The following is a 15,163-nucleotide window of genomic DNA, read 5'->3' as shown; positions in this document are numbered from 1 at the left end:
TTTGCTCTGCAAAAGTCATGTCTATACTGGGACAAGGAGGAATGAAACCAGGTGATTTATTAAAGTGATGGCACTCCAAATCCGTTGCTGTCACAGCACTAACTGGATGGTAAAAGACTGGAGATCTTGTCTCCTGGAGAGTAGGTCTGAATCAGTTCAGTTGCCATGTTGGCTTATACTGGGGCCTATGCTCCCCTTTACCTCAGGCCAGGGAAGGGTCCAGAGCTGGAGGCCGGGTTGAGCCCACAGGTAGGGATGGGGCTGAGGAGGCATTCCTGCCAGGGTTAGACAAGGGAAGAGGGTACAAGGAGATGGGCAGGTCTCTGTCAGCAGATATTCATGGAGGCCTCTCAGCTAACATGCCGGTTGTGTTGTCTCGGAAAGATGCGGACTCGTAATCAAAACTCAGCAACTCAAGGCCTCCCCTTGAGCACAGAGGGCTTGCTCTGGTGGTGACAGAATGTGGATGGGCGGTATGGTCTAGCACTCAGCCCTGGAGAAAGACTGGCTGACCCTCTACTGGGTGCCAAGAAGACAGGCAGGAATCAGACTCAGCCTTGTCCCTGTGGAACCCCAGAAGAGGACAACTACAATACCCGAAAAGTTAAACACTCTGAAATTGCCCGGGGGGAGGAGAGCCCTCCAGTACAGTTTGAACACCTCTGCTGGTAGGAGACTCTCCCATTGGCTTAACTGATGATCATTTCTGCACTGATTGAACACTACTGTTAATCCTATGTTCACATCTAGCTTTCCATTATTTATGGATTTTAATCATGGTCTTTGGAACATCATATATGGAAAGCCCCGTGAGAATATTTTGCCCCTTTCCAGGGTAAAACTCCCCATAGCTCTTTTCTCATTTGGTTTCTTACACTAGATTGTGTTTTCTCTTAATGAAAATCCTATCTGAACACAGGGTGACTCTCGGATTCAAATCTTCCCTGACTTCAGTAATTTATCTTTCTTCTTCCTGTATCAGTCACTGGTACTGCCTTCCCCACTTCTTTTTCCCCTTAAGCCCCACTCTGAATTCCCCCAGTAAGATGGTAAGCAGGATCTCTGCCCTCCAGCAGCTATCAGAACAGAGAAGGCGATAAGACATGTTAGCCAAGAATTCTGAACATCAGGGGAAGCAGAGAGCATGAGACTTGGAAGACAGGTAGGATTTGGGCAAGAACATGGAGGGGCTTATTTGGGGAACAGTGAGCAGTTCAGTTTGAAATTAATCCAAGAGTTATATTTATCTTATTTCCATTTTCTGGAGATATGGAGCATGGTATGAGAAATGAAATTTATCTTGGAAGATGTTCTAGGAGAAAAGTAAGTCGTCTGGGGGGACTATGAAGGGTTTCCCTCCTTGGACCTATAAATGGCACAATGGCAAAGACTTGGGACTTGGTTAACAAGTTATTAGGAAGTATTAATCCCAGGAAAAGCATCAGTAAAACCAGATGTTCCTTAAATGAGTTCCCTCCATTCCTTTAATATAATAATCATTATAATGATCTTATGTAGTGAGAGCCTCTGATAGGTATTGTTGCCTCCCATTTCATAGAGGAGAAACCTGAGGCTCACAGAAGTTAAGAAGCTTGCCCAGGATGGCACAGCTAGTAAAGGTTGGTGGCAGAACTCGAATCCAGGCCCATCATCCCTCAAAACTGTGTCCTTCTAGCACCATCTTGTCACCTCCAGACATGTGTGAAATGGCAAGGCGGTGAGGATGGCTTGGATTAACCACTCACTGGTGCCTTTCTCCAGGGACTGAGGGGCAATAAGACATGCCATAGGGGCATTTTAAGGAATTATCTATAGAGCAGAGCCCTAGCAAGCTAAGAGCTTCTGCGGCAGAGGAGAAGGACCCAACTATACCTTCTGGGACACTAATACCAGGGTCATTGGACCATACCTCCCTGGAAAGAGAAGAGATGAGAACATTAGATCCTATGGATGGAAGAATAATATAGCTGCTAATAGCTACCCAGATGACAGCCGGGATGTTGCTAGGCGAATAACATCAATTTACTTCTGAACAGTTCTTTGTGGTTCATGGAGCTCTTTCCCTTTTATCATTTCATGGTCATCTTGCTCCAACCCCTGTTAGTTGGAGGTGACAATCTCCCTTTTACAAACCAGCAAATAGAGGCTCAGAGATGCTATGTGATTTTCCTTAGATCACATAGCTGGTTAGCAGTGCCATTTGCATTCCAGTTTTCGAAAGCCATCCTTCCCACCCCATACCCCTTTCCGTTATATTATTGAAGGGGTTTGGTGACCAATGGGAGAAAAGATGATGCTTTTCAAGAATTTTTGCGGGAAGTGAAAAGAATGAGGTGAAACAAGCCAACAAAATCATTAAGGCTGAAAACCAGACACAGCAATATAACAGCAAAGCCAAAGGAACTCTTTTTGAGTTCAGGCTGTCAGAGCGAGTTCAGATGTGTCAGCTGAAACTGAAGTCTACAGAACAAACGAGGAGGGGAGTGGAAGATATATGGAGAAATGAATACAAGGCACATCTAGAAGACGAGGTAGCAAGTCTACTTTGGGTGGGACCCACTTTGGAGGGACTAAGAAAGGGAATGGCAGGGTTTAACAGAGCAGGGCAGTAATAGGAGAGGCTGCCTGAAGAATGGGGACTCTTACTCATTTGTGAGGAAAGCAAGTTCAGCAAAAATTTTGAAAGATAGAAATCATTACCAAAATATTCATGAAGCTCAACTATGTCATAAAGATCATATAAAAACAGAAAGCAGGGATGTATTCTTAGATAAGCATGAGAGCATCAAAACTCTTATTATAGTAGTTAAGACTGACTTTTATTTTTTTAAGGGCACTATTGGGAATGAAGAAATTGAATTTGGGGGTCACTTGTACCAGATGACCATCTTCAGAATGCTATGGGAAGTGTTTACTCCCTTGAATCCCATTCCACTCTTTGGCTGGGCTGTTGAATGTAGCTGACCACATTGTCAGGTTTGGCTATTTCTGGATATCAACCAGGCGTTGGTCTGTTGACTGTGCTTTTGGTTGGGTTCTATAAACTGCAATGAGTAATATTCATGAATCCTATTCTAAAGATGCTAATTATTCTTTAACAGTACCATTGTTGACTATCACAACCCTTTTTATAGAAGTAGCCAAGTAACAGTTGCAATCAGTCCCCTAAGCTCCCTAACCTGGAAGAGGATGTTTTAAAAGTAAGTTTGCTTCTTAGAGTCCATGAGAAGTTTAGCAATTTCAGTATCAGGGAACATCGCTTGATTCATCTTCAGATTTGTTTTTTAAGGTATCCCAAAATAAATTTCTGACAATTAGAGAATGCAATCATTTAAAGAACTCTAATTCATAACAATGTTTGGGAAGAGGGTGGTAACTTGATACAGATATTTTTTGAAATTCAGCTTAATTAATGTTTTTTACTGAGAGCCCAATTTTACTCAATGGGGGTTCTGTGTACCGTGGACTTTACCAGATAAATGGATGATATTCTTTATTTTTAAAGTGTCCTATCTGAGGTTGAGGTTACTACAAACTGTGGGTATCAAGAAATCTGGGGAGGGGTAGGACAGATTATAGGAAGCATGTGTCACAGTGTCCAGACCTGGTTGGGGAGGCCAAAAAGAAACCATTAGTGGGCCCATCCCAGGAGATAACCGATCTGGGAACTTAGGGGTCAGTGTGGGAATTGTAGTCGCTGGGTAAACCCAGCCTCAAAGCTGGGGGACTGATGAGGGGACAAGGAATAGGAGAAAAAGCAGGAAAGTACTTTGTGTGGATGGGGATCTGGGCAGGGCTCTGAGGCACCCTGGCCTTCTTTGAAGCACTCCCACCTCCAGGAGTCTTGGACTGTGATAGTTTGGACCCAAAGCCTGGTGGTTACATGTGGCCATGAGTTGATATCTATCTGTATATAGAAAGCCTTGGAATGCAATTACATCATGTTTAGGGGCCCATAGAAAGGGGCCTTAAAAATAAGTTTAATTACAGGCAGGCATTCAACATCCACTCTGTGTTAATCTCAGGTGTTAACCTTTTTGGTTCTATTTTATGGAAGTCATAATCCTGAGAGTTGGTTAATCCAAAGGAAAGAGTATTAGGACAAAATACGTAGCAGGTGTCTATCAGTGTGCTGTGGTGCAGAGAGCATGTTCCAACCCCAGAATGACCAATTGCCTGCTGTTGACAGGGGCAGGTCATTCACCCTCTGTGAGGCTCGCATTCTTCACCCATACCTTGGGAAATTAGAGATTGACAGAGCTAACGAAAGTGATAATCAATGAGCTGCAAAAGGTCCTACATTACTAAGGTGGTGATATTGGTAAAAAATGACAGACCTGAGTTCAAAATGCTGGCTATATAACTTACCAGCTCTGTAACCTTGGACAAGACAATTAGCTTCTCTGAGACTCAGTTTTCTCAGCTATTAAATGGGAATAATAATTGAACATCTAACTCCTAGGGTTCCTGTGAGGGTTAAATAAAATAATGTACACAGACATGTTTGGCACATAATATGTGCTCATTAAGTGTGACTATGATTATATATATTTAAAAATACTTTATTGGGGTATGATTAACATGTAAAAAGCTGTACCCATGAAACCAGTGACACTATTAAGGCCATAAACACATCCCCTCCCAAAGTTTCCTCCCACTATCTTTATTATTAGTATTCTGTGGTAAGAATGCTTAGCATAAGATCTATTCTCTTAGCAAATGTGAAGTATACAGTATTGTGAACTGTAGTCACTATGCTGTATAGTAGATATTTATCCTACATAACTAAAACTTTACACGCTTTGACCTTCACATCACCATTTTCTCCTCTTCCCAGCCCCTGGCAACCACAATTCTACTCTTCTTTTATGACTGGCTATTTTAGATTCCACTCATAAGTGATATCATACAGTATTTGTCTTTCTGTGTTTGGCTTACTTCACTTAGCCTGAAATCTTCCAGGTCTATCTGTATTATTGCAAATGGCAAGATTCCTTTCTTTTGTAAGGCTGAATAATATTCCATTGCATGTTTATAACACATTTTCTTTACACATTCATCCTTCAGTGCTTATTGCCAGGTCCTGGCTACTATGAGTAATCCTGCCATGAACACGAGAGGGCAGGTATCTCCTTGAGATTTTTATTTCAATTCCTTTGGACAAATACCAAAAGTAAAATTGCTGGGTCATATGGTAGTTCTATTTTTAACTTTTTGAGGAACTTCCACACTGTTTTCCATAATGGATGTACCAATTTACATTCACACCAACAGTGTACCAGGGCTCCCTTTTCTCCATATCCTTGCCAACATTTGTTTTGTTTTAAACAGTCATCCTAAGGTGTGAGGTGGTATCTCATTGTGGTTTTGATCTCCATTTCCCTGATGATGAGTGATGTTGAGAATTTTTCCATGCATTCATTGACCATTTGTATCTCTTCAAGCCCTTTGCTCTTTTTAAAATCAGGTTATTTGGTTGTTTTTTTGTTTTTTTGTTCTGTTTTGTGTTGGTATTGAGCTGTAGGAGTTCCTTATATATTTCGGATATTAACCTTTAATCAGATACACAGTTTGCAAATATTTTCTCCCATTACATATGTTGTCTTTTCATTTTATTGATTGTTTCCTATGTTGTGCAGAAGGTTTTTAGTCTGATGTAATTCCACTTGTTTAGCTTTGCTTTTGTTTCCTGTGCTTTGGGTACCATAACCAAAAATCATTGCCAAGACCAGAGGCAAGGAGTTTTTTTCCCCTATATTTTGTTCTAGAAGTTTTATGCTTTCAGGTCTTATGTTTAAGTCTTTAATCCATTTTGAGTTGACTTTTGTGTATAGTGTTAGATATGGGTCCAGTTTCATTCTTTTGTTTGTGGATATCAATTTTTCCCAACACCATTTATTGAAGAGACTATCCTTTCCCCATTTTGTATTCTTGGTACTTTTGTAAAAATTTAGACCATATGTATGTGGGTTATTTCTATCTCTTTATTCTGTTCCACTGGTCTATATTTCTATTTTTATGCCAATATCTTACTGTTTTAATTACTGTAGCTTTGTAATATAATTTAAAATCAGGAAGTGCAATGCCTCCAATTTTGTTCTTATTCAAGATTACTTTGGCTATTGGGGGTCTTTTGTGGTTTCATATGAGTTTTAGGATATTAATTCTCCCAATCCATAGACATGGGATATCTTTCCATTTATTTGTATCTTCTTCAATTTTTTTCAGCTTTATTGAGGTATAATTGACAAATAGAAATTATATATATTTAAATTGCACGATGTGATGTGTTGGTATACATATACATTGTGAAATAATTACTACATCAAGCTACTTAACATACTCATCACCTCACTTAGTTACCTTTTTTTTTTTTCCTGGTGAGAACACTTAAGATTTACTCCCTTAGCAAATTTCAAGTGTACAATATGGTACTGGTAATTGTTATCACCATTTTGTACATTAGATGCCCAGAACTTATTTATCTTATAAATGAAAGTTTATACACTTTGACCAACATCTCTCTATTTTCCCCAGCCTCCAGCCCTTGGCAACTACTATTCCACTCTGCTTCTGTAAGTTTTACTTTTTTATATTCCACATTTAAGTTAAATCATACAGTATTTGTATTTCTGTGTTTCTGGTTTATTTTACTTAGCTTAATGTCATCTAGTTTCATCAATGTTGTCAAAAATGGCAGGATATCCTGCTTTTTTATGGCTAAATAATGTTCCATTTTATATAATGTGATATATATACATACACACACATCATACATGTGTTTTTTTTAAATTCATTTACCTGTCAATGGACACATAGATTGTTTACAGATCTTGGCTATTATGAATAATGCTACAATGAACTAGGGAGTGCAGATATCTTAAGATATGGGTTTCATACCCAGAAGTGGGATTCCTAGATCTTTTATCAATGTTTTATAATTTTCAGTGTACAGATTTTTCACCTCATTGATTAAGTTTATTTCTAAGTATTTGAATTTTTTGTGCTCTTATAGATGGGATTGTTTTCTTAATTTCTTTTTCTTGGGGGGGTAGTTAATTATTAGGGTATAGATACCCAATTGGTTTTTCTGTTGATTTTGTGTCCTGTAACTTTACTAAATTTATTAGTTCTAACAGCTTTTTGGTGAACTCTAGAGTTTTCTATATATAGAATCATGTCATCTACAAACAGAGAAAACTTCTTACTTTCTAATTTGGATGCCTTTTATTTCTTTTTCTTGCACAATTGTTCTGTCTAGGACTTCCAATACTATCTTGAATAGAAGTGGTAAGAGTGGGCGTCCTTGTCTTGTGTCTGATCTTAGAGGAAGCTTTTCACCATTGACTGTGATGTTTGCTGTGGGCTTGTCATATATGCCCTTTACTATGTTGAGATACATTTTTTCCATACCTAATTTCTTGAAAGCTTTTGTCATAAAAAGATGTTGAATTTTGTCAAATGTTTTTTCTGCATCTACTGAGGTGATCATATGATTTCTATCTTTCAGTCTGTTAATGTGGTATATTGCATGTATTGATTTCCATATGTTGAGCTAATCTTTTATCCCAAGGATAAATTCCACTTGGTCATGCTGTATGATCCTTTTGATGTGCTGTTGAATGGGTGTGGTATTATCTTTTTGAGGATTTTCTCACCTATGTTCATCAGGGATATTGGTCTGTAATTTTCTTTTCTTGTAGTGTCTTTGTCTGGCTTTGGTATAATACTGGCCGCCTAAAATGAGTTTGGAAGTGTTCTCCTCCGCTTCCTGTTTTTGGAAGAGTTTTAGAAGGATTGGTGTTAATTCTTTAAATATTTGGTAGAATTCACCAGTGAAGCTGTGTAGTCCTGGGCTTTTCTTAGTTTGGAGGGTTTTGGTTGCTGATTCAATCTCCTTACTTGTTATTGGTCTGTTCAGATTTCCTATTTCTTTGTGATTCAATCTTGGTAGGTTGTATGTTTCCAGGAATTCAGCCATTTCTTCCAGATTATCCAATTGTTGGTGTATAAGTACTCATAGTATTGTCTTATGATCCTTTGTATTTTTGTGGAATCAGTTATAATTGTCTCATCTTTCATTTGTAATTTTATTTATTTGAGTCTTTTCACCTTTTTTCTTATTCTAACTAAAGGTTGTCAATTTTGTTTATCTTTTAAAAAAATTAACTCTTAGTTTTATTGATCTGTTCTAAGGCTGTTAGTGGAGCTTGCAAGCCAGTTAGTATCTGTGGATGGTTGTTGAGGATCCATGTGCTGGATGCTGCGAACCCCTACCCCTTTTTTCTGCTCCTAGCTATTCCCAGATGAATCGGCTATACCCTGAGTGTTCTGGGTGGGGTGAAACAAAAGTGGGTCTTGGGCAATGTCCTACAATGTCCTACAAGACTAGGGAAGTTGGGTACTTACTTTGCTCTCACTTTTCCTTGTAGGAAAAATCATGGGCAAAGGGGGTCTGTCTTGGTCCTGGCTTGTGCCACCCTGGGGGAGAGTTGGCACTGGTAAAGTGAAATTGCTCTTCTTATAACCCTCAATGCATCTATTCTTGGATTTTTTCTCCACCCACATCCTAGAACCTCTCAACTATACTCCTGGGCTCCAGTAAAGGTATTGTCATCCCTGAGTTGTTGCTAAAATCAGTGTTTCTGTGAGAGTTATGAAAGTTAGGCCTCATATTATGCCATTTTTTTCTGACATACTATGATTATATTTTAAAGAAAATAAAAACAATAAAGAGATTCCCCAAGTTCAGGGTGAATTCTAGAAGCTTTCAGAATGCTCTAAACTTAAGTGGATCACATAGAGCTTGGTAGAGAAGGCCAAGGGAGCTAGAGTAGCTCAGAGAGGTAAAGGGAAGATGTTTGATAGGGTAAGAGGACCAGCTGCAGAGTGGACTCAAGGCCTGATTTATAAATTACTTCAAGTCACAGTAGGCTTGTCTTAGGAAGGGGGAGGGAAAGTGTGCTCAGTGGTTCAAGAGGGCACAATTAGGACCAGTGGTGGGTTGCTGCAGAGGAAAGCCCGGAACAGTATGAGGAAGCCCTTTCCAGCAGGCTTTTCCAAATACTGGAAGGCTCCTCAGAGAAGCTAAGCCAGCCACAGATGTGATGGTGTACAGACACAACTCAAGACCCACATCTGTGGGCTCTTCAGGACACAAAGGCAGTGACAGGCCTAATTCCCTGAAATGGCCCCTGTCATTTGAATCAGCTAATCCCTCTTATAAACTTGTAGTCTTTTTTTCTTTTTCAGTTGGGTTCATAAATTCATAAACTTTTGTCCTTTCTATGGCAGCAAATGATATTAGAAAGCTAATTAGCTACCGAGCTAATTTTCATGTCAGAGTGAAATTATAGGTTTCATGGTATAGAACCAAATTATCTCTCTGTCCTTCCTCATCTTCCGCTCCCTGCCCACTCCAGTTCCTTTTTCTAGCATGTGTATGCACTCCCCTCTTCTGGCTGGTCAAAAATGTCAACAGAGAAGGGTAGCCACTCAGGAGCCCCTTTCTCCTCCTGTCAGGCATATTTGCATTTGCAAACAGCTTTAATTGAGTAGAGTTTTCATTGCTCTTTTTCCTGCTCCGTTTTTTAAATGCAAATGTTAATGTTTGGTTAGCATGGGTTCAGAATTAAGCTCCTGCTACCTGTGGCTGCCTCCTTCCCTGGGTTCTAAATAAGCACTGTGGAGTATCACGACCTGCTGAGAGCTTGTGAGTCCTGGAAGGCTGGAGTCCAGCTAATTGCCAATCATGCTGAGAGGGCTGGGCAAAGCCTTGTCTCACTTACCAGCTCTCATGGAGTCCTGCTTCCTACCAGCACCAAAAGAGAGAAAATTAGTGTGCTGGGAACAGAAAGGGGGATGGGGAAAAGGCTGCTATTTGGCATTAGGTTTTGGACTCTCTTTTGGCAAGAAAACATTGTGGAATTCAGAAAGCTATCAGAGGTCGTCAGGTTTGAGTCTCCGAAGTTGGACTCTTAGACAGTGTTCTTAATGGTTTTCTATCAGACCTCTGTTTGAACACTCCCACTAGTGAGGGGCTCCTTCCTTCACAAGGCAGCCTCTTCTACTCATAGGCAGCTCTGTTAGAAAAGGTGTACTTAACGTTGAGCCAAAATTAATTTCAGCCATTGGTTTCAGTTTTCACATGGAACAGGGTTGATCTCATTTCCAAATGGCAACCTTTCAGATATCTGAAGGCAACCCTTAACGGAGTCTCAAATGCCTTCTCCCCTGGAAGCTAAAGATTCCCAGTTTCTTCAGATCTGTAACACATCCAACCCTTTATCCATCCTGCTCCTCTTCCCATTGTGGACTCAGGCTATCTGACTTCTATGAAGGGACTTGTAATTGGGAGTGTGGCAATCCAGCTATGGATTGACCAGCACAAGGTAGAATGGGGCTACTCATCTCCCTCCTATTCATTAGAGCCCTTCTCATTTACCAAGACTGCCCAAGATGCTATAGACTTTGCACTGTCCACCCTTGCCGAGCCTACAACCAATTCCAGCTCCAAGATCTTTCTCAAAAAGATATTTTCTAGCTGAGTAAACAATGTATAATTCAACCCTTAGTTTGGGACCACTGAGCTTCTCATTTAGTGACAAAGAAAGTATATTCTTCTGAAGTGTCAGATTGAGCTATAATCACAGAGGATATGTTTATAGTGTATCCAGTTTTCTCTTTCAGAAATTAGGGACCTGGATGCTCAGAAGTCTTAACAAGGGCAGTGTCCCAGGAACCTGGGTGCCTCCCTTGCCCAAGGCCTGCAGTGCATAATTTTGATAGAAGAGAGAGGTCAAATCTAAAATCTGTAGATAATCCTAAGAAGTTATAAATCTGAAAGGAACTAATCAGTGAAGGAGCATCTAGAAATGAGCCATTGGGTAGGAATGTGTGGGAGAAGCATTGGCAGAAAGCCCATGGCTGTTGAAGGTTGACGTGGAAGACTGCTTGGGAAAGGAGATGTAAAGGAAGCATGGCAGGTGAGAAGAGAAGCCACAGAAGATAGCACATTTCCTATTTCCCTCTAGGTTCAGTGTCACTCCACCTCCATCACTATGATAACCCACATCCCATGAGAAGTGGTGTTTGTAGGAGAGACAGAAGGAGCAGTCTGTCACAGTGACCTTTGCCCCCAATTCAGAAGTGTTTGTCTTGCAAGGTCTCACTCAATATTTTCTTCTTCTGGACTGGGCATATTTCATTATGCAAGAGTCCTAGAAAAGCCCCACATGGATCTGGTTCTCCTGACATCTTGGCACCAAGGATATTTTTGTTAGACTCATATATGAGCTCTTCCATGTCTAGAACCAAGAGATAAGATGAATCCTCACCATTATATAAATTCTACATATCAAAAAGTGGAAAGGTGAAGGATCCATGTTGTATTTATATGACCAAGCTCTATTCACAAAAAGAAGACTGCTCTGAGTGTCCTTAGCCATAGAAAAGGAAATGTAGGATGTGTGTGTGCTGGCAGCATTGTGGACAAAGGGAGCTTAAACAATGGATCTCTGCATAGGATGACCAGTATGATTTGCAGCAATTCCATTTCCATATACCCTTTTATTGTCACCAACGAATCCCTTCAGGACATGTTGGCTCTCTATAATAAAAGAGGGATCATTTGGTTTTTATCACTATTTCTGGTCCCTCATAGCAGACATTAGGCATGGCGCTGATCCTGGTATTCTTGAATGACTCCATTTGCAGTTATGAAATTTGAACTTCTGGAAACTGCTGTTTGCTGTAGGCAAGGGCATCTTGTGCTAGGGTGAGTTTTGTGAACAGCAATGTTGTAGACAGGTTAGACATGGATGGAAAGGAAACAGAAAAGTGTGATGCCTATAAGTGGAGAAGGAAAAAGGTAATATTCACAGATGCACAAAGTTGCTTTTCTGAGTTTTAACCTGCATGCAAGTTATTTTGAGTATACTACACTGAATCCTTACAACAACCTGTGAAGCTCAACAACAATCATTTTGCAGTTGGAAAAACAAAACAAAACAAAATTATTTTTGGAAGACATGAAATGACTCAGTTAGCAGTGGATGAGATTGGACTTGCACCCCGGTCTTTTCTCCACCAGTACCACACTCTCTTTTCTACTCTCCCTCAAGCTGAAGGCCTTGGTTCCAAAGATCTGTGGATCAGAGCTAGAAGCTCTGGGCTAGCTGGGAAAGGAATCTTGGCTCAAATCCCAGAGCAAAGCTGCCCTCAAGGATTGGATCTTGGACGATCTGATTGATTCAACCAGAATGTCCTGGGGCTTAGTGAGTGCAAGTCACTGAAGACATGGAGATGGATCAGACACAGTCCTTGCTTTCAGGAAAGCCACAGTGTGGGGAAACAGCAGATTCACAAGAACAACTTTTTTTTTATCACAGCCTAAGGTGCACATGGGAAGTGCAAAAGAGGTGGTGCATATATATCAATCATGAACTAAGAGTTCTGAGGCAGATGAGACCAGAGAGAGCCAGAAATGTCAGGAAGACGGGTAAAACCATTGAGTTGGGGAGGCTGGGAGAGAGAATTCAAGGGACAGGAGACGCTGTGTGTAAAGATGCTGAGCTAGGTGTGCTCATGCAGTGTGGACACTGAAGAAGAAGTCTAATTTCCCAGAATGTGGCATACAACAGAGGGAAAAACAAGCTTCCAGTTCCCCTTGAATTTGTCTGATTTTAAAGTCTTTTAAAAAAATGACTTGCCCCTCTGTGCCCTCTCTAAGCCCACGTAACCAATGGGTAAAGAGCCAAGTGGAAAGAAGAACAAATTCATATATATTTTTTAAACTACCACAAAATGGCCTCCACAATCACACGAAGAAAAAGAAATACATCTGGCAGCCTCACCTTTTATCTTGATGGGCTCTGCCAGAGGCTTCTTCCTAGAAAAGCTGCAGACAAATGGCCTTGTCTCAGAATACTGTGATGTGGTGGCATCTGCAGTGGGCCACAAGGACTGATCTCATCATTTACTTCCAATTCGCTGGCCACGGCACCAAATTAAGCCGTGCACACAGTGGGATGCATTGATTCTGGACCGGCAGTCCATCATGGCTGAAAATGAAAACAACTGAAATATAAAAATATCAATCAAAGGCATTTCCTAAAGAATAAAACCAAATCTGATATATCCAGAGCCGCATGCTAATCAGTTTAAGCTAATAAACAGATTCAGTAAAGTTTCAGGATACGAAATCAACATGCAAGAATGAGATTCATTTCTATATACTAACAACGAATTATCTGAAAAGGAAATTAAGAAAACAATCACATCTACTATAGCAACAAAAAGAATAAAATACTTGGGAATAAGTTTAACCAAGGAAATGAGAGACTTGTACACCGAAAACCATAAAACATTGATGAAAGAAATTAAAGAAGACACAAATAAGTGGAAATATAGCCCATATTCATGATTTGGAGATTTAACATTGTTAAAGTGTCCATGCTAGCCAAAGTGATCTACAGAGTCAATGCAATCCCTATCAAAATTCCAATTATATTTTTTTTTCAGAAATGAGGAAAAATAATCCTAAAATTCACATAGAACCACAAAAGACCTTGAATAGCCAAAGCATTCTTGAGAAAGAAGAACAAACTAGAGGCATCACACTTCTTGATTTCAAAGTATATTACAAAGCTGCAGTATTTAAAACAGTAAGATATTGGCATAAAAACAGACATGTAGACCAATGGAACAAAATAGAGAGCCCAGAAATATACCCATGCATACACAGTGAACTGATCTTCAGCAAGGGTGCCAGGAATACATAATGAGGAAAGGATAGTCTCTTTAATAAATGCTGTTGCAAAAAACATATCCATATGCAAAAGAATGATATTGGACCCATATCTTACATCTTACACAAAAATCAACTCAAAATAGATTAAATATTTAAACATAAGACCTGAATCTATAAAACTAGAGGAAGAAAAAGGGGAAAAGCTTCATGATATTGGTCTAGACAATTATTTCTTGGATATGACAGCAAAAGCACAAGCAATAAAAACAAAAATAAACAAGTGAGATTACATCAAACTAAAAAGCTCATGTACATACAACAAAAGAAATAACACAGTGAGAAGGTAGCCTATAGAGTGGGAGAAAATATTTTTAAACCATATATCTGATAAGGGGCTAATATCCAAAATGTATAAGGGACTCCTATAACTCAATAGCAAAAAAAAAAAAAGTTAAAAAATGGGCAGAGGACTTAAATAGACATTTTTCCAAAGAAGACAGACAAATGGCCAACTGGTATATAAAAAGATGCTCAATATCACTGATCATCAAGGAAATGGAAATCAAAACCACAGTGAAGTATCACCTCATACCTGTTGGGATGGCTATTATCCAAATCCCCACTCCCCACCCCCACCAAAAACCAAAGGTAACAAGGGCTGGTAAAAATCTGGAGAAATTGGAACCCTGGTACATTATTGGTGGGGATGTAAAATGAGGCAGCTGCTATGGAAAATAATATGGAGATTCCTTTAAAAACTAGAACAGAACTATCACATGATCTAACAATCCTTCTTCTGGGTATATATCTAAAAGGCTTGAAATCAGGATCTTGAAGAGATATTAGCACACCTATGTTCATTGCAGTATTATTTACAATAACCAATAAAGGTCGATTATGAATAGATGCCATTCATCTGCCATTTGCCGTTTACCACAACATAGATGGACCTGGAGGACACTGTGATGAAATTAGCCAGTCACAGGAAGGACAAATACTACATGATTCCTCTTATATGAGGTATCTAAAATAGTCAAACTCATAGGAACAGAGTAGAATGGTAGTTGCCTGGGGGAAATGGAGTGTTGCTGTTCAACAGGCATAAAGTTTCAGTTATACAAGATGAGTAAATTCTAGAGCTCTGTTGTACAACATTGTGTCTATAATCAACAATACTGTATTGTGCAATTTTTAAGTGCATTTTTTTTAAAAAGACCATATACATGGAGACCCCTTCTTCTCTCTGGACCTCACTTTTCCCGTCTATAGAATGACCAGGCTGGACTTAGTGATTGCTAACTACAAATGTTAACCTAAAAAAAGTTCATTCTAATTTGGCTCCTTGGTGTTTTGAAAGAGCAATGGCTCAAAAACAATGTAATGGTGAATTGTTAAGTGAAAGACATGTATCAT

General features: G+C 39.6%; 1 long non-coding RNA gene across 1 annotated transcript in view; it reads left to right on the top strand.

Moving 5' to 3' along the window:
• The window catches only part of LOC145717077 (uncharacterized), a 285,694-nt gene extending 278,814 nt beyond the window's left edge, over positions 1–6,880 (top strand). The window contains exon 6 of the long non-coding RNA XR_014140090.1: positions 6,538–6,880. This is a non-coding gene — a long non-coding RNA (uncharacterized LOC145717077). The remainder of the gene's footprint in view (positions 1–6,537) is intronic.
• The last annotated feature ends 8,283 nt before the right edge of the window (positions 6,881–15,163 follow it).

This window comes from Leptonychotes weddellii, chromosome 14, assembly GCF_054177405.1.
Source record: "Leptonychotes weddellii isolate Sample4059 chromosome 14, ASM5417740v2, whole genome shotgun sequence".
NCBI classification, from domain to species: domain Eukaryota; kingdom Metazoa; phylum Chordata; class Mammalia; order Carnivora; family Phocidae; genus Leptonychotes; species Leptonychotes weddellii.
The sequence above is the reverse complement of the archived record's forward strand: the minus strand, read 5'-3'. Positions and strand labels throughout refer to the sequence as shown.